Source organism: Pan paniscus, chromosome 3 (assembly GCF_029289425.2).
Source record: "Pan paniscus chromosome 3, NHGRI_mPanPan1-v2.0_pri, whole genome shotgun sequence".
NCBI classification, from domain to species: domain Eukaryota; kingdom Metazoa; phylum Chordata; class Mammalia; order Primates; family Hominidae; genus Pan; species Pan paniscus.
The window spans coordinates 139193696-139212278 of NC_073252.2; the positions used below are offsets into that span (position 1 = coordinate 139193696).

The window sequence follows — 18583 nt, forward strand, 5'->3', positions numbered from 1 at the left end:
AGGGAGTTCCTGGAAGTAAGAGTTTAAAGAGTGAGGAAGAGAAGAGTATTCTATGGAAGAAAATATTGGAAGAAATTTGTTAAATTCTGACAGGCCTACCAATTAATTATATACCCTTTATGTTATTGAGTACTGCCTTGAGGACTTGCAGAGAGAAAATTTATTTAAAGAATAAAAATAAATCAATGGAAAGAAGAATAGGAAAGGGGAACAAAAAAGCAGAAAAGTAGTCATAGATGTATTAATTGAAGGAGTCTTAAGGGAGGATTTTCCCCAAAATACAAACACTTAACAGGTACAGGCACTTTAAGAGAACAGATGTATTTGGCTTGTCGAGGAAAAAAAGGACAAGATCAAATGGGGTAAATTCAGGAAAAATATCTCATGAATAAATCTTCAGGGGCAAATTAGCAAGTACTCACAGTTTATGGCACTGGAGACCTGATTACAAAGTGAATTGAATGACTCAAAACGTTTTTGTGATGTTTCTTTACCAATGAAGGAGCTTAAGGAGGAGAAAGCTGTTTTGAAATAACTCTCTGGAAAGAAGTACAGGGCTCTTGTTGGCTTACTTTCTGTAACAACACTATGCAATACAGTTTGTACATATGTTTGTAACAATTGCTAAGAAAAGACATTATTGCTAGAAAAATACAATCTTTTATTAAGGGAGATATTGAAAATGTCTAAGTTAAACCTTGAGGGAAAATAAGTAGCAAATTTTTTCAAATTATATAGGTAAATGCAAAATCATGTATTTCTGTTAAAATATTTGCAGTAATTTTCAATTTAATAAACAGTTGTGAGCATCTACTGTGAGTACCATTTTGAGTACCAAGAGCAGTACACAAAAAATTTACTGAAATAAAGAACTGAAAAATTAAAGGAATATTTCCAGAAGTTATTCCCATCTCTCCTTATTATGGTATATCACAGGTTAAACTTTTATGACCTTCAAATATCCTCAGTGTGCCCAAGTTTACAATCAAAGCGATTTTTCTCCCCTACTATCCTGCATTCATGTCCTTACCTAAATATTTTAGTCTTTCTTCTCTTTAGACATCTCATTGTGTAACACCTGAACAATTAGTTTTTGTATTTTTAGATGGAAGAGATAGCAGAGCATAGAGTTAAAGATTGGGGTGTGAAATTCATCCTTAGCAATGATGAAGTCTTCTTTATTATGGTCAGGGCATGATTATTTAATAATATTTGAGGACAATCAACAAAATAGTAATCAGAGAAGGTCATAATTGAAAGGAGCTATAGAGCTTGTCTATTTTATATACATTATTTTATGGACACAATCCCACTCAACAAGAACTTGCTGACTCTGTCAGCACTGAGCTGGCTGTTGGAATCCAAATATTGAAAAACATAGGCTCAAAGAGATCAAATACTTACTCAAGTTTACATGTTTTGCTACATTCCTTCCATTTGACCCACTCTCCGCATCCTTCATATGCTCTGTATCCCTGGACATCACATCAGTAAGATTTCTAGCCTTCTGGTTTCCAGTTGAGATTAGCCTACGGGATATACTTCATAGTGAGTAGGGAGGAGACAGAGGTCAGGATGTTTATCTTACCTTTGGAGTTTCCAGGAGCTTATTGCATCCTGACTGAAGATCATAGTGTCGGTAAGGGAATCCTGTCTACACAATTCTCTCCATCTGGTTTCTGATAAACATTCTCTTACCTTGCCCCTCAGGCTACAGGTGGTAGAAGCACTTCATAGTTACTAACCCCTGGCTCTGCATCATCCTTCATGTTTCCCGTATATCTTGCCCACATCTTTACAAATAGTTCTTTAATTAAATCCTCCTTAAATTGCCCAATTTTAGCATGCCACCTGTTTTCTGCTGGGACCATGAGGGTTATGCATTCTATAAAATGATTTTCAGTTTTCTTGATTTGTAATGTCTCTTGGGGTGTTTTTAAAACAGTTTTTATTTAAGATTTGCAAAGCTCTGATTGTTAAGAGTTTGGTCATTTCTAAGCCATTGATAGATAAGGGACCTGCAGTAGGGACAAGATGGCAGAGTCCACATGGCAGCACTGGAAGTTTACATTCAGTATACTCAAGTTGGTATTTAAATAATTGGTGGCTCAATCACATTCTTTGATTTTAAGTTCCATTAAGTGGATTTCTGTTAGGTGAGAGACACTTGTTCTATCCCTTCTACTATGAAAGTTAAAGACCAAAGTGTGCTTTGGTAGAATTTATGCCAAGAGTTTGTTTACCAAAGTAGCAAAATTGATAGAAGGTAGATCTAGACCTGGGAAAAGTTTAGGAAAGAGGAAAGACAATGTCTGCTTTCCTTACCCTCTTCCCTCTAAAACTGTATTAACCACTAGCTTATGGTTAAAACTCTTTAATAGTAGAGTATATTCTTGATCTTAAGACTTTGATGTCCATTCACATTATACTATCCTTGAAAGTGATAACACCTTATTGGTGATTAAAAATGCCTTTGGGGGAAGTGTTTTAGATCTTTCTGATAAAGTTTTGATTTGTGAATAGGGTGAGATCTGAGAGATTTGGGACCTAAAATTGGTATGTATGTGAGAGATGGTTGGGTTAATGGGGGGATTGGACTGTGGGGAAAAGGAGGAAACATTTTCAAGTGGGGTAAACATATTATAAATTTGCCATACTAAAGGAAAAGACATGATTTAAGAAAAAGCTGAGAAGACTCTCTTAATTACAGAACTAGGTGCAAAGGATGACAACTGGGAAAATAATGAAGAGGTCTGAGTGAAGTGTCTCATTTATTTTGTCCCAGCCTTTGTCTTATTCATGAATGTAACATTATAGTTATACTGATTAGGATTCAATGAAAATTGATACTAATATTTATTGACTGTTTACAATAGATGAGGCAGTGTTCTAAGTCTTTTACATTTATTAAATCATTCAATTCTCATAAAAAGTCCATGAGGTAGATGCTATCATTTGTCCCTGTATTAGTCCATTTTCATGCTGCTGATAAAGACATACCTGAGACTGGGAAGAAAAATATGTTTAATGGACTCAGTTCCATGTGGCTGGGGAGACCTTACAATCATGGTGGAAGGTGAAAGGCATTTCTTACATGGAGGCAGCAAGAGAGAATCAGAGAGCTAAGCCAAAGGTGTTTCCCCTTATAAAACCATCAGACCTTGTGAGACTTATTCACTACCACGAGAACAGTATGGGGGAAACTGCCCCCATGATTCAATTTTCTCCTACTGGGTCCCTCGCACAACATGTGGGAATTATGGGAGCTATAATTCAAGATGAGATTTGGGTGGGGACACAGCCAAACCATATCATTCCCTATGTTAATTTCCTAGGGCTGCCATAACAAAGTACCAACAACTGGGTGGCTTAAAGAATGGAAATTTATTGCCTCACAGTTCTGGAGGCTAAAAGCCCAAAGTCAAGGTGCTGGTAGAGTTGATTCCTTCTGAGGGCTATGTGACACTGTTCTGGACCTCTCTCCTAACTTCTGGTAGCCTCAGATGTTCCTTGATTTGTAGGTGTGGTCCCTGTGTCACATTGTCTCTCATTGGCATATATCTGTCTCTGGAGTCCAAATTTCCCTTGTTATAAGGACACTAGTCATATTGGATTAGGACCTGCCCTAATGACCCCATCTTAAATTGATCATCTGTAAAGACTCTATTTCTAAATAAGGTCATATTCACATGTATTGGAGGTTAGGACTTCAACATCTTTTTGTAGGACACAATTATAACAGTGCCCATTTTAAAGTTGAGGAAACTCAAACACAGAGAAGTCTGCTAAATTGCCCACTGTCACCAAGAATGTAAGTAGTAGTGGTAGAAAGTCTGTGTTTTAACCATGATGCTGGACTGTCTTTTATGAAGGAGGCTTAGGTGCAGAAAGACTGGATTATAACACAACAAAGTAAGTGCCAGGGTTTTGTGTGATTGAAAGTCTTGGCACCTCCCATTCTGAAGCATTTGTGGGCATGGTCTCAGTCTTCTAAAGTGATTTTAAATTGAGATTTGCATTAGCACCATCTGAAGATATTTCTGTCTGAGGAGATTGGTTAATTGGCACTGGAGAAGAACATTGCAATTCCTTTTACTGAATAACCTGCTTTTTAACTTGAAACTTCAGATGAAGACAAAAATGAAAGAATATTATGTTTTCATGCCTACTGGCTTTTTATTGAAATATACTTTAATATAGTAAAATGAGCACATCCAAACCATATAATTTCATGCATATTGAAAAATATAGGCTGAATGTGGTGGCTCATGCTTGTAATCCCAGCACTTTGGGAGACCAAGGCAGGTGGATCACTTGAGCCCAAGAACTCAAGACCAGCCTGGGCAACATGGCAAAACTCTGTTTTTACAAAAAAATACAAAAATTAGCCAGGCATGGTGGCACATGCCTATAGTGCCAGCTACTTGGGAGGCTGAGGCAGGAGGATTGCTTGAGCCTAGGAGGCAGAGACTGCAGTGAGACAATATCATGCCACTGCATTCCAGTTTAGACAACAAAGCAAGACCCTGTCTCAAAAAATATATATACACTTGTATATTACTAGAGGATCAAAAGTCTTTCATATTATTTTGCATTCTAACCAGCAGGAGAAGTCCTTGACTACAGAGAATTTTGAACACTTTTCTGATGGTATTATTTTACAGACGAGATGGGATGAAGTAGTGCATAGACCAGCTCTTATTTTATTTTTGTTTTCATTATTTAAAGGTATTTTTCCATTGTTTCCCCTGCATTTTCTTGGCTCAAGATCAACAATAATCTTAATATTTTTACTTAATTTTATTGGAGTTGTCCCTTATCAGAGACAACTCCAATAAAGTTACCTCCCTTGGTACATTCAATTCACAGCCTTATAAGGGTGTTTGAAGGGTTATCATGGCTAATATTTTCCTACCATTGATGCAAAAGCAGCAGGATTTGGGAAACTAGATAGAGGCTTAAAGCAAGAAGGAGAAAGCAAAATCTAGGCCTAACAGTTTGTGTGTACAGCAGTATGGTGACACCTGCTTTCTACCAACCTTCTGTCTGCCACTTTTCTCCTCTCTATGTCCCATCTTGCAATGGAGAGAGGGACACATGCTTCTAGTCTTGACAGCACATTCCTCACCTCTGAGGACAGCTTGATGCAGTACATAAGTGATGGAGTATCAATGCTGGTGGTTGAGGTGGAGAGGGAATTTAGTTCCTTGAATTTTCTTTGTTTTCCTCTGTGTTCCTACAAGAATAATGAAATTTCAGGAAGCTATAGTTCAGAGACACATTTGAGATCATGCAGAATACCTCTGGAAAGAAAGTTTGACTAATTGGCCCTTAAGATTGTATCCAACTCTGTGATTCTAGAATTCATTTTTCAAATAAGTAAGTTGCGGCCCTGAGAGGTTAAGTAACTTGAAAAACAACATACCAGAAGGTAGGGCAGAGCAAAGGCTATGACTTGGGATGCAAATTTCGGTGCACCCACTATCAAATCCAGAAGCTTCCCATGCCAGACATAAATAAGAAGCTGGATTCCTTCTGCTTCACTTTTGGACTTTTGTCTTTTACACAGACTCTACGACCTCTTAAACCCTTGTCAAAAAGTTCACTTACCAACTGAGGGCTAAATATGCCTCTGTGAAAGGCGGAGGTGAACATGACAGTACTCGGCACACCTACTTCTCTTCAATTGGCAGGACCACTGCAATCCCGACCAATAATAACTCACTAACCAAACTCAACAAGACCCACATCCAAACACACCACTGTCTGATGCACTTCAAAGTGCAAATGTAGGAAACAACTTTTCAGCCAATAAGTTTGCTGGTGTAACTATTCATTTGGAAACAAGAAGGAAAAAGAACAATATTTAATTAAAAGTTCAGATTTGTTTTGGATACCAAATCAAAAACTAGGATGTCTCAGATTTTACAAGTGCTCCTTCAATCACAGAGATCCACTGTGTGGAATTTGCAGTACTTTGTACTGCAGAGTAGGTTGTAATTGGACAGGTGAGTTCTCCTCCCTTTTCCTATTTCCTCCCTGGGAGCTCAGCAGAATACAGGAGCTAGCAGCATGGAGCTCTGAATTGATGCATGCCTAATCACAGTGTGCAGACAGCTCCCCTGTCTGTCTTAGTTCTCCTAGCCAGAATTTATATTTACCAAAAGATGATGACACAGAGTAATAAGTAGAAGTCTCACAAAAGACATGGCAAAGAAAGTTTGGATGACCATGAAGTAAACCTGGGGCAACACAGGATGGAACTGAGAAGCAGCGTAATCGCCAACTGCCATTCCCCAGGGTCAAAGACCCCTTTATGGATGAGATCTTTTCTTCCTTTCTGCAGCACCTAACATACAACTCTGAACATCCTAATTCATTTTAGTCCCTCTGCAAGCACTGCTGGATGACAGACTTACCTTCTTGGCCAGGTAACCCCTGCTATATCATAAGATTTCATCTGCAAGAAAAGGAGGAATTCTTCTACAGCTCCCCTGCTCAACTTTCAGGAGATTTTGACCCATGTGCTGCTACGGAAAGATTGAAGAAGACAAAGTACATTTAAGTAATTTCTGATCTTTATCCCCTAAGTATGTGTGAGTATATGGTAACCAGTAATGATTTATACTAACACAGCTTCATCTGAATTCCAGAACATTTTCTAAGCAATGCTCCGTCAATCCTCCAAGCAGCCTTTAACATGGATAGGAAAATGAACATATTTTCTATGACTCATAAACAATATGGATGCACTTAATAAATCCAGTTTTACAGATATTGTAATGATGATTCCTCAGCCCTAGCAAAGTCAGAGAAGTGAGTTCATATTTGGGGAAGTGGTATGCAAATGCAAGAATGTCAATGGATGTATTCCTACCTCATACTTCATGCACATTAAGTATATACTGAGTTGTTTATTGTTTCACAGAAAATGTCTTCCTTATATTTAAAAAAGTCCATCCTATTTTTTAAAGGACAAAATCACTGCATATAATTGAAAATTGAAAATGTACTTAAGTATACTAAAAATGGAAGTCATTCTCATTTTCACCCTATTTTTCACTCCTCTGAAGTAATAACTGTTAACAGTTTGTGCATACTTACAAACATTTTTTCATGTGCATATTTATAAAATATAAAGGTCTATATATTATTTTGCAACTCATTTTTATCATTTAGTAATACAAGTTGTGATAATGTAAAATATGTAAATCTAATTTATGCCTTTTAATTGTCACATTTGTTGCTTTCAGCTTAAAAGATTTTTAACCCATACCTCATTAGTGATCGTTTCTGCAGTTTCCAATTATTTTCTTATTGCAAACAGTGCTACAATAAAATATTACGTTGAGCAGAAATGCTACTATAAGTATCCCCATAGCATTGTTTGCAATAAGAAAAAAATTGTTACAACTCTTGTTGGAGAAGGTAAGTGTATCTTTAATATAAACTCACAGGGTAATTTCATATATCAGGTTTTTTTCCTATAATATGATAGTTTAAGACAAACGTTTACTATTATTCATAGGATGACATATTGGTTTAGTGATTCTTTTAGTCTTGGCTAGATTGATTCACATGTCTGCTGTAAGTAAGCTGTGGGTTGGCTAGGTGTTGCTGCTGATCTTAGCTGGGTTCTCCCATACATTTGGGGGTTGACTAACTGTTGGCTGGCCTAGAAAGCCTCAGGATTTCTCCTAGAAGCCCATCCTGGGCATGTTTTCATGGTGAGACTGAGGGCCACGGAAAGGAGGTGGAACATGTAAATGTTTCTTCAAGTCTCTTGTGTCTTTTGCTACTATTCCATTGGCCCCAGCAAACTTGAATCCAAGGTATGTGTGGTAGGGCATTTAGCGTCAGTGTGAAAAACTAGAATAATTTTTGCAATCAATTTTCGTATATATTTTAACAGTTTATGGATATTGCCAAATTGCCCTCTCACAGGATTTAACCAATTTTCACTACTACCAATGTTGTATGAGAGGATTTTTGGCAACAAAAGTTAGTCTCCCAGAGTGAAAAATTACGAACACAGGACAATCTTGTTCCTTCTGATTTTTACTATTATGTTCTAAAACTACTGACCAAATTTATAATACTTATTGCTTTTTCTATTGTACAGCTTTTCTTAATAATTTATAACATTTGCATTCTTTTTTATAAATTTAAAGCCATATTAATAGTTCTTTTTTTTGCCTTAGCCATAATTAGAAGGGAATTAATGTTTACTTTATTAGTTTTTTCAGAAAGCAGCTTCCACATTCTTAAGCTCTGTACTGTGAACCACATCTTAGTTGGGTAAATTTTGTTATCAGGAAGGTTTTCAAAACATGGTCATGCATGTTATATTTTCTGAGATCATTCACATCTAACAATCTTTTCCTATTGCTTTTATACATGAATGGGCTGAGGATAAAATTATTGGGTCCCATATTTCCCCTTATTTATCCATTATCTTCTGGAATTGAATGTTCTATGAAGAGCTTTGATATAGGTAATCTACCTGTCCTTCCATTCATTTCAAAACGTTAATTAAGCATCTAACATGACAGGCACTATTCTAGGCACTGAGAGTATAGAAATAAACCACACACACACATACACACACACACTCACATACACACACACAAATATCCTTGCTTTCCTGAAGCTTAAATTCTTGTGAGAGGACATCACTAATAAAAAGAAAAAGTAAATAATTATCTATGTAGTATGAATAAATAGATTAAGTAAATGAAAGTAAAACAAACAAAAAATTGAATGGCTTAAACAACATAAATTAATTTTTTCACTATTCTGGAAATGAGAAGTTCAAAATTAAGGTGTTGGCAGAGCTGTCTCCCCTCTAAAGATGCTAGGGAAGAATCCTTTCTTTCCTCTTCCTAGCAAGAAAGTGGTTGCGGCAGCGTCACTCCAGTTTCTGTCTCAGTTGTCACACTGTTTTCTTTTCTGTGTCTCTGTGTGTCCTCTCCTCTTATAAGGTCCTTAATAGGTTGACTCTAATCCAGAGTAAACTTATATTTAACTAACTGCATACACAAAGACTCTTATTTCCAAATAAGATCCCATTCTCAGGTTTAGGGTGCACATGAATTTTTGAAGGACACTGTTGAACTTAGTACAGGAGCAAATACTGCCCTTAGTATTATAGAGTGAAACCTTCAACAATAGGAAGCACAAGAGTGTTGGTATTTGAGCAGGGTACCAGTGAAGGAAGATTACAAATCATGATGTGTCCTAGCTGCACAGTCAGCTACCCAGTATAACCCGAGGCTTGATTCTGGAGTGTCTCCACAGGTGGAATAAAATTAGGGGTCAATGAGAAGAGGATTAAGAGGACCGCTCTAAGAGAGGAAGACAAAACCCTTCAAATTCATGAGTCCACTTGTTTCCTAGAGTATAAAGATGAAACGTCAAATTGTGACCCAGCAAAAGACCTACAGAGTGGGAACTGCTCTGTAGCACATATACAAGGAAACTGATGTGATTGGATATTGATTGCAATAATGCCTTTGCAAATCCTCTGGTTCTACAGCCCCAGGTCAACTGTATTTGTCTTCTATCAGAGGAAACCAAGCCCTCAGCTCTCACATGGGCCTGACATGGAGGAGATAGATCAATGAAGTGGGAGAAAAGTAGCAATGGTGAGGTGGGAGACGACACCAGCACTTGATATTCTATCTCCAGAAAAGTGGATATTCAAGATTTGTACCTTAGGCACCATCTGCTCATCCTGATTTCTTTTAATCACCAATGCCAATGTAGAAAGAGAGATGTAACTCTACACCTCTTTGCTTGAGCTTAGGGTCATTTTCACAACTCCAGAGTTCTGAGAAAACTCTACCTAATGGGGAAAAAGTGTTTATGTTTTTACTCAGTTGTTTCGTTACATAAGTTGATTATGTTTGAAAATAAAGTGTATTGTTTGCTAGTTAAGAGTGATAATTCTTATTCACTTGCATTTCAGGAGCCTCCGAATGAGAAAATCATAACTCAGGCATTAAAAACTACTTTCTATATTTGAATTACTTTTTATCATTTGTCTGAGACTTGACCATAAAGATGCTATATAAATCTAATAAAGCACAGAATTGTGCCCTCACACAAAATGGGTTATTTCAGTGATTTGAGGCAGAGAAATCTGTTTCTGAACCCAAGTCACAGGTGGTGGGACTCCTTCATTGTTTGTACCTTATAAGTAGAAAGCAAAGGGAAAAGTCAACCAAGCAATCTCAGTTGCCAAGGAGACACAGTATTTTCTATTGAATGAAGAAGAAATATGTGAACTCCCTACTTTTGTTGACTCACTACAAGTCAATACCAACGATCCTGAATAAATGGTTTGTCAAACAACAGGGCCTTGTTGTCATTTGCATGGATGGGAACTTCACACAGTGTAAAAAATCAATACTTACCGATTAATTTCTTTGAGAGTGTGGCCTTGCTAGTATTGCCTTTTATATTACTAAGTAGATTTACTTTCTATATTTCCTCCTTCCTCATTGCTTAAGGGAACATTTGCAAGATTCATAGTAATGAGTCGATTCAGACTAGTACAATTCAAAATATGCAATTTGATTCATATTTTTCCAGGTTCTGAACAGCTACTAGTTTAGAAGCATGCTGAAAACTATGCTATAAATGAGCCTTTCCTATTTGATTGGCTTCACACAGTCTCCAAAGGCTGCTCTCCTTGCTATTCGTATATGATAAGAAGATAGACCTTTGGTTGTGTGGACAGCAGAAGTAAGCAAAAAGAACTCTTGCTCATTCTTGAGGTTCACAAGTTCTAATTATCACAAACAGAACATGAGCTGAGCCTGAGACAGCCTACAAAATCACTGTCTATTACTTCTTCAAATGTGGTGCAATATGAGGCCTCTGCTGAGGGAAATATGACCACACCCTGATTGTATTTTTATCTGCTCATCTCATCAAGCTTTGATTTAGCAACAGATGATTAGGCAACCGTTGTTGGAGGATATTGCAAGCTTATAAAACCCTGAGATTCTTGTTTAACGGAAGGGGATAAAAAAGACATCAGGAAGCATTACAAAAGATTTCTTTAATGTTTATCTGGCCTGTAAAATAGTGAGTACAAGTAGGAGAATCAGTAAATAGTTATTTAATGACCAATGGCTCTGTGACTAGTATGCTGTAGCAAGTCCATAGGAATGAACGCTCATGGAGAAAGGAGGTAAAAAGTGAAAGAGGGAAAATAATTTCAACAAAAGCAAGATCTGTGTTTTAGATGAATTAATATGAAAATTAATGTACATTTCCTTTAACAAAAACATTCATGTTCTTAAACGCTCAAGACTCCTAATTACTTTTATGAATATAAATGGCTAGACCTTTGTTACCCGATTGATTATTAGAATTGATTTCCCTGGATAGTCTGTTTCTTTTCTCATTGATTTAAATGCCCTTTGGAAGTTGAGCTCACAGATTTAAAAAAAAAAAATGTGTCCTTACCAGACAGAAAACAGTATTCTTGGATCCAGGGTCCTTAGCTCTTTGGATCATTTGGTCTCTTGAAACTCTTAAGGATGAAGGTAGGGACAATGCAGGAACATGGAAACTGAAAATTTTGGGTGTTGGGTTTGTCCAGTACTGCAGCAACTTCATTTTACAGCTTTCTCTTTACCTTGTTTCATTTCCCGCCCCCCATGGCTTTCCTAAAATTGTCAGTTTCCTGGAAGACCCAGACACCAGATCTGTATTGCCTAGCTCTTACTGAATGTTTCAAAGAAATGTTTGGCTACTAATCCACAGTATTATTAAACTGCAACCAAAAGCAAGCCTAGAGTCTCCTGGTTTAGGTTTTGAGACTATTGTGAATGTGTAAGCTCAAGACAGGTATGTCCCTGCTTGGAAGTAGACAGGAAAATCTTTACACTGCTGAATTAAGCTACAAAATCAGCAGTAATTACACACCTGCTTGTTTTTCTCTTACCTCCTGAAATTTCAAAATGTATTGATATTTTAGTGAATATATTATAAAATAAAATACACTTAATGTATTTTACATTGTCTAAAATCTTACAAGGAATGGCTGAGACGTGAGTGACAGAACTGTGCTGATGCCGTAGGACTGACACTGGAAGGACAAAAAGAACTAGCATTTGTCTAGCACTCTCTATTCCAGGCTCCGTGCTAGATGCTTTAAATAGAGTATTGGGTTTTACATTTAGAACAACTCTTTTAAGTGTTAACATTATTATGAGGTTGAACCTCATGAAATTGCCATTTTTGTAGGTCGAAAATGTTGCATATTGGAAATTTCAAATGGTTCAACCTAATTTCTTTTTTATGGGGAAAGAAGGAGAGAGAGATATTAAGTAATTTCACCAAATCACACAGTTTCAAACCCAGGTTTTATGACTCTCAAATCCTTTGTACTGGGCTGCCTTCCAAAGAGGCTGTTGTTACTTCCCTGTTGATGCTGGAGAAGTCATTCAGTATGTCTGCACTATGATTTTCATACCCCCAAGTGATCTATTAATACCCACCCACCTACTTGATAGGGTTGTAATTAGGATCACATGAACTTCTATGTAAAGCTGTTTTGGGGAATGTGCCTTAGAAATGTAGTATACTTCTGTTTTTCAGTCCAGGAATGTGCCCAGAATATATAACATCAACTAAAATGGAAAACATCTAGCTTTTCTGGATATAAAATACATCTTTATAGTTTCTTCCCTAACATCTCTTAAATTTCTTATAATTGGGAAAAATTATGTTTTACTGTAGAGAATGTCTCAGCTTAGGAATATGTTGCTTTTAGCATCTGAAAAGATTAAGACAGTATAAACACTACTCAGTGGATTTTTAGGGGGTGGTTAAGTGCGTTTGTTCAAAGAAAAGAGAAAGCCTTTATTGGAATCTTCAGGAAATGTAAATACTAAATTTATGAAATCCACAACACTTAGTATAGTTTTTCTTACATATAATAAGTACTCAACAAACAGTAAATAGAAAGCAAAGGAGAGAGAATGAGAAATTTAAAAAACACTCATACTATAAACTCTAAAAATAAATCCTAATAATGCCTTTTTAGTTCTCTGATTTTCTGAAGATTATCCTACTAACAGAAGAGTATAATGATGTTTAGAAACTATTAAAATGAATAAAGAAATTTGTTTTATTTGAGTGTGTGTAATAGGGTCTGAGCATATATTTCTTTTTTCTCTCTTAAGTGTGCCTAGAGCACATATGCACCGAGAACTCTACTAGATGCTAATGAAACAATGGTGACAAAACAGGCTGTCCCCAATCCAGCTCACAGTGTACTCTGGTACTCTCTGCCTGGTGAGTTGATTTCATGAAAATTTTTTTTGAGTAGTTTCTTTGAGCAGAGCTTAAAGAGGATGAAAGGAGGACAGTTGTCATATGAGTAATAGGTGAGGAACATTTACAGGAACAGAAAATTGTCTGAAGACTTTAGGAAGATGTCAACACTTAGCTGATGAAAATCATGATGCTTGCATGCCTAACTCCTTCTACCTGGAAATCGGATGTAGGCATGTTAGAGATTTCGGGAAGAGTATGGTGTTTAGGGACAGAGGCACTTGCCGCACAGCAAACGTCAGCCAGCAGGAATGAGCACAGAGTAGCTTCAGGTGTGATCACCAGCCATAGATTCTCTGTTCCCCACCCCACTAATACTGGGACTTTTTACACACCTATATTTGCCCATATTTTCAGCAGAATTATCCTGTAGTATATGTAATAACTGGTAAGTTTAGCACAGGTGGTAAATGATATTTACCTGTTCATCACAGAAATTTTTTAAGGAGGCTTCTCATGGCATGAAAGAGTTGGTATTGTGTCCCGAATTGGTTGGTGCTTGGTCTCACTGACTTCAAGAATGAAGCCGCGGACCCTCGCGGTGAGTGTTACAGCTCTTAAGGTGGCACATCTGGAGTTTGTTCCTTCTGATGTTCGGATGTGTTCAGAGTTTCTTCCTTCTGGTGGGTTCGTGGTCTCGCTGGCTCAGGAGTGAAGCTGCAGACCTTCTCGGTGAGTGTTACAGCTCTTAAGGCAGCGAGTCTGGAGTTGTTCGTTCCTCCCTGGGGCTCGTGGTCTTGCTGGCTTCAGGAGTCAAGTTGCAGACCTTCAGGGTGAGTGTTACAGCTCATAAAAGCAGTGTGGACCCGAAGAGTAAGCAGTAGAAAAATTTATTGCAAAGAGCGAAACAACAGAGCCCCCACAGTGTGGAAGGACACCCGAGCGGGTTGCCACTGCTGTCTCAGGCAGCCTGCGTTTATTCTCTTATCTGGCCCCCCCACCCACATCCTGCTGATTGGTAGAGCCTAGTGGTCTGTTTTGACAGGGTGCTGATTGGTGCGTTTATAATCCCTGAGCTAGACACAAAGGTTCTCCACGTCCCCACCAGAGTAGCTAGATACAGAGTGTCCATTGGTGCATTCACAAACCCTGAGCTAGACACAGGGTGCTGATTGATGTGTTTACAAACCTTGAGCTAGATACTGAGTGCCGATTGGTGTATTTACAATCCCCGGGCTAGACATAAAGGTTCTCCACGTCCCCACCAGACTCAGGAGCCCAGTTGGCTTCACCCAGTGGATCCCGCAGCCGGGCTGCAGATGGAGCTGCCTGCCAGTCCCGCGCCCTGCGCCCGCACTCCTCAGCCCTTGGGTGGTTGATGGGACTGGGCGCCGTGGAGCAGGGGGTGGCGCTCGTCGAGGAGGCTCGGGCCGCACAGGAGCCCACTGAGGGAGTGGGAGGCTCAGGCATGGCGGGCTGCAGGTCCCGAGCCCTGCCTCACGGGAAGGCAGCTAAGGCCCGGCGAGAAATCGAGCGCAGCGCCGGTGGGCTGGCACTGCTGGGGGACCCAGTACACTCTCCACAGCCGCTGGCCCGGGTGCTAAGCCCCTCATTGCCCGGGTCCGGCAGGGCCGGCCGGCTGCTCCGAGTGCAGGGCCGGCCGGCTGCTCCGAGTGCAGGGCCGGCCGGCTGCTCCGAGTGCAGGGCCGGCCGGCTGCTCCGAGTGCAGGGCCGGCCGGCTGCTCCGAGTGCAGGGCCGGCCGGCTGCTCCGAGTGCAGGGCCGGCCGGCTGCTCCGAGTGCAGGGCCGGCCGGCTGCTCCGAGTGCAGGGCCGGCCGGCTGCTCCGAGTGCAGGGCCGGCCGGCTGCTCCGAGTGCAGGGCCCGCCAAGCCCACGCCCACCCGGAACTCCAGCTGGCCCGCAAGCGCCGGGCGCAGCCCCGGTTCCCGCTCGCGCCTCTCCCTCCACACCTCCCTGCAAGCTGAGGGAGCCGGCTCTGGCCTTGGCCAGCCCAGAAAGGGGCTCCCACAGTGCAGCGGTGAGCTGAAGGGGGCTCCTCAAGTGCCGCCAAAGTGGGAGCCCAGACAGAGGAGGCGCCCAGAGCGAGCGAGGGCTGTGAGGACTGCCAGCACGCTGTCACGTCTCAGGATCTTTATAAAAGGTGAGCAATTTTCTGCTCAGTGTATGAACTTCTACTCATTAAGACAACACCACAGTTGAATACTATATTAATAATGATGAATACAGAAGTGATTATTAGCAAGTTCTATATATCTAATTAGAAGGCTTTGGGCTATAACAAACTCTGGGAATACAACAAGCTCGAGTACATTACCCAATATTTGAGAGGTGTCTCAGAACACATGAATGTGAGGATCTTGTGAAATTGACTGGACATTACATTATGTTGTGCAGTTAGAACCAGATAATCTATCAAGGTGAAAACCAGTGTCTGGGACATAGGCCAGTGTCTGGGACTTGGTCCAAGATATTCCTAGGCAATGGCAGGCAGCAAGTCAATGTTTTTCATATGCTATGTGTACATGCTCTGAATGGATTCAAGTCCTGATTTTGCCATTTTTAAAGATACCCACTAACAAAAGCTGGGTGAGACTGAGTATTTAAGTGAGACCTGAAGTCATGGTTATAGGGCTATAAAAGGCTGTACAGATCAGTAACAGTTTTTATTTATGTGCACATGTGTGCCTGCATACAAAACAGGGAATAACATAACATTGCATCATTTAAATGAAAAAATTAACTATCATACCCATGAAATATTTACCTCAGATGGAACTTCATGAGGGTTCACATCCTTCAAACCAGCATTTGAAACAATTTATAATTGAGTTTTACAAAGTATGAGACTAGATTCATTTAGCCTGATTTCTCTAGGTAGATAATGGTAGTAAAGCATTGCACAAAAGTGACTACTTCAGTGGAGGATATCCCACAGAAGGAAGGATTTTAATAGGAACTCACTGGGTGTGGGAAGCCAGTGACAGAAGTTAGTGGAAGCAGCGTGGATTTTGGGGGTGCTGGTCTGCTTATAGGACACTCTCAAAGTCACACTCTTTTTCCCCTCCACATGGTTCTATTCATATCTTTCACAACAAAAGTCTTCATACAGCAATCCAGAAGGCAGAATGAAACATTTTTGCCCTCCAAACTTGAGCTTGTTCAGATTCTGTTTCTGCCCTCTTTTGGGGTGTAACTTGGACCAGTATGAATGGGTGGGGTTGGTAAGTGTATGTAACTGTAGAGATACCAGCTTAGGGTTGCCCATTTTAGCAAATAAAAATACAGGACACTCATTCCAATTTGAATGTTGGAAAAACTGTGAATACTTTCTTTAGCATAATTATGTCCCAAATATTGCATGAGACATATTCATACTAAAATATATTTCTTGTTCATATGCATTTCAAGTTTAACTGGGCCTTCTGTACTTTATCTGGCAACCCTTATTTAGTTAGAACTTTGGTGAAGGAAGCCACCATTCAAAGGTTGACAGAGTTTTGTTGATGATGTTTTGCACAGTGATGTTTGATTGGCCCTCTTTAGATAGTCGATATAGCCATGGGAAATCAGAATTTGATAAACTGATAATCTTTTGTAATACAGTTTGGCCCCAATATTCCTTGGAATCTGGGGAAATTTGGCCTCTCCATGGGTCACGCTGTTGAATGAGAAAGCAGGATAGAGTTCTGTCTGTCCAGGCTTTTAGGCTGCTGTTCTAAGTAGGATCAGGCTTGTTAATATGTGATGTTGTTCTGTGTTGCTGTTTGACCCCTGTGTTCTTTGGAGTCTGTGAAGGTTTGCCCTTTAAAAATCAAACTACCACGGAAACTGCTTTACCCAAAATTTTAGTTTACAGCATTTGTTGGATTACTTATTGGGGTAAACAAAGTTTAGCCATGTGTACATGTTTGTAAACTGTTGAGTTTGTATTGCTATCTCATGGCTAGTGTTCTGAAATAAAAGCTATTAGATTATTATGTGTGTATATACATTAGATATGTTTATGTATATGCATATTTATTATGTTATATGTCATATCTATCAAATTGACTTATAAATAAAACAGCACTCATAAATTAAGTAAATAAGCTCAAAAAAGTTTTCAAGTTCATGTGACTTAAGCAAATTTTTAACAAACAAGCTATCTTTAAAATTATTGGTAAGATAAAAATAGAAGTGTCTTCAGATATGTTAGAATACACTTTTGTCTGTGTTTTATATTTGTCTGTGCTGGATATTTTGAGGTGTCATGGTTTGGCACAGAAGGTTATGAAACTATAAACTCAGCCAAAACAAAATGATCGTTGTGTGCCTTGACAAATGAGACTAATTTGATGTTGTTAGTTTAATAAAAACAGCTGAATCTTCTGAATTATTAACAAAAATACCTATGTATTTAACTGTAAGTTTCTTAAGTTAGGTGAGCACCTTATAGTGACAGGCTATAAAAAATGGTTGACAAGGAAATAATTTGAAATAATGACTAGCTTTGTTTAATATCTCAGTTTTCAGAAGTAATAAAACTGTTAAAAATGAAAGAATTGAGTACATGCAAATGGGATAAATGTTGTAGGTGAACTTTTTGTGTAACATAAAATCTTAAAATTGTTTTTGATGTTCATTGGATGTCTGAGTTATTTACTATTAAGAAAGGGCTATGATATAGGGAAATATGTTTCTAAAAATTGTGGAATGGTCTCATCTATAAAATGCTAATATTTGACAGTTCAGGATTTCTGGTTTCCATTTTCACTAAAATTTAAGGTGACTAAGAGTAAGAATTGTAGTTAATGTACAATTCTGTACATAAAATGTGCCAAAGAGGATGTGTCCTTCCTGAGAAAAAGAATAATTCTGTCTAATTCAGAAGTTATCTAAAGGTTAATTCAAGTTATAGACTCGAAAAGGTTATGTATGCAACAAGGTAGAAAGGAACAGTAAATAGGGGAGAGAGATGTGAAGAAAGTTATAGGTATGTACATGTATTTTTGGTTAAAAAAAAGTTATAAATAAAAGAGAATAAGAGAATAATTTTGTATGAGAAAGGATCTTGTATGGTAAATTTTTATCCTGAAGTAAAATGACTTTTTTTTTGTTTTTTTTTTAGAAAAGTTAGGATGAAACAAATAAATCCAAGTAGTTCATATATGGTCTGTGTAAGTCATATGTAGTTTTTCCCCGTTTCTCTGTGTGTCTATCTTCACACATATACAGAGAAAATAGAAAGTTGACAAAATTTAGATAGTAAAATATTCTTTAAAACCTAATAAAA

General features: G+C 38.6%; 1 long non-coding RNA gene across 1 annotated transcript; it reads right to left on the reverse strand.

The window, feature by feature from the left end:
- Positions 1–2748: 2748 nt before the first annotated feature.
- On the reverse strand, positions 2749–14242 carry LOC130541492 (uncharacterized). The gene is made up of 4 exons (XR_008955547.2): positions 13772–14242; positions 6420–6530; positions 5040–5236; positions 2749–3006 (listed from the first exon to the last, which is right to left on the reverse strand). It is a non-coding gene; the product is annotated as an uncharacterized LOC130541492 (long non-coding RNA).
- Between the last annotated feature and the right edge of the window lie 4341 nt (positions 14243–18583).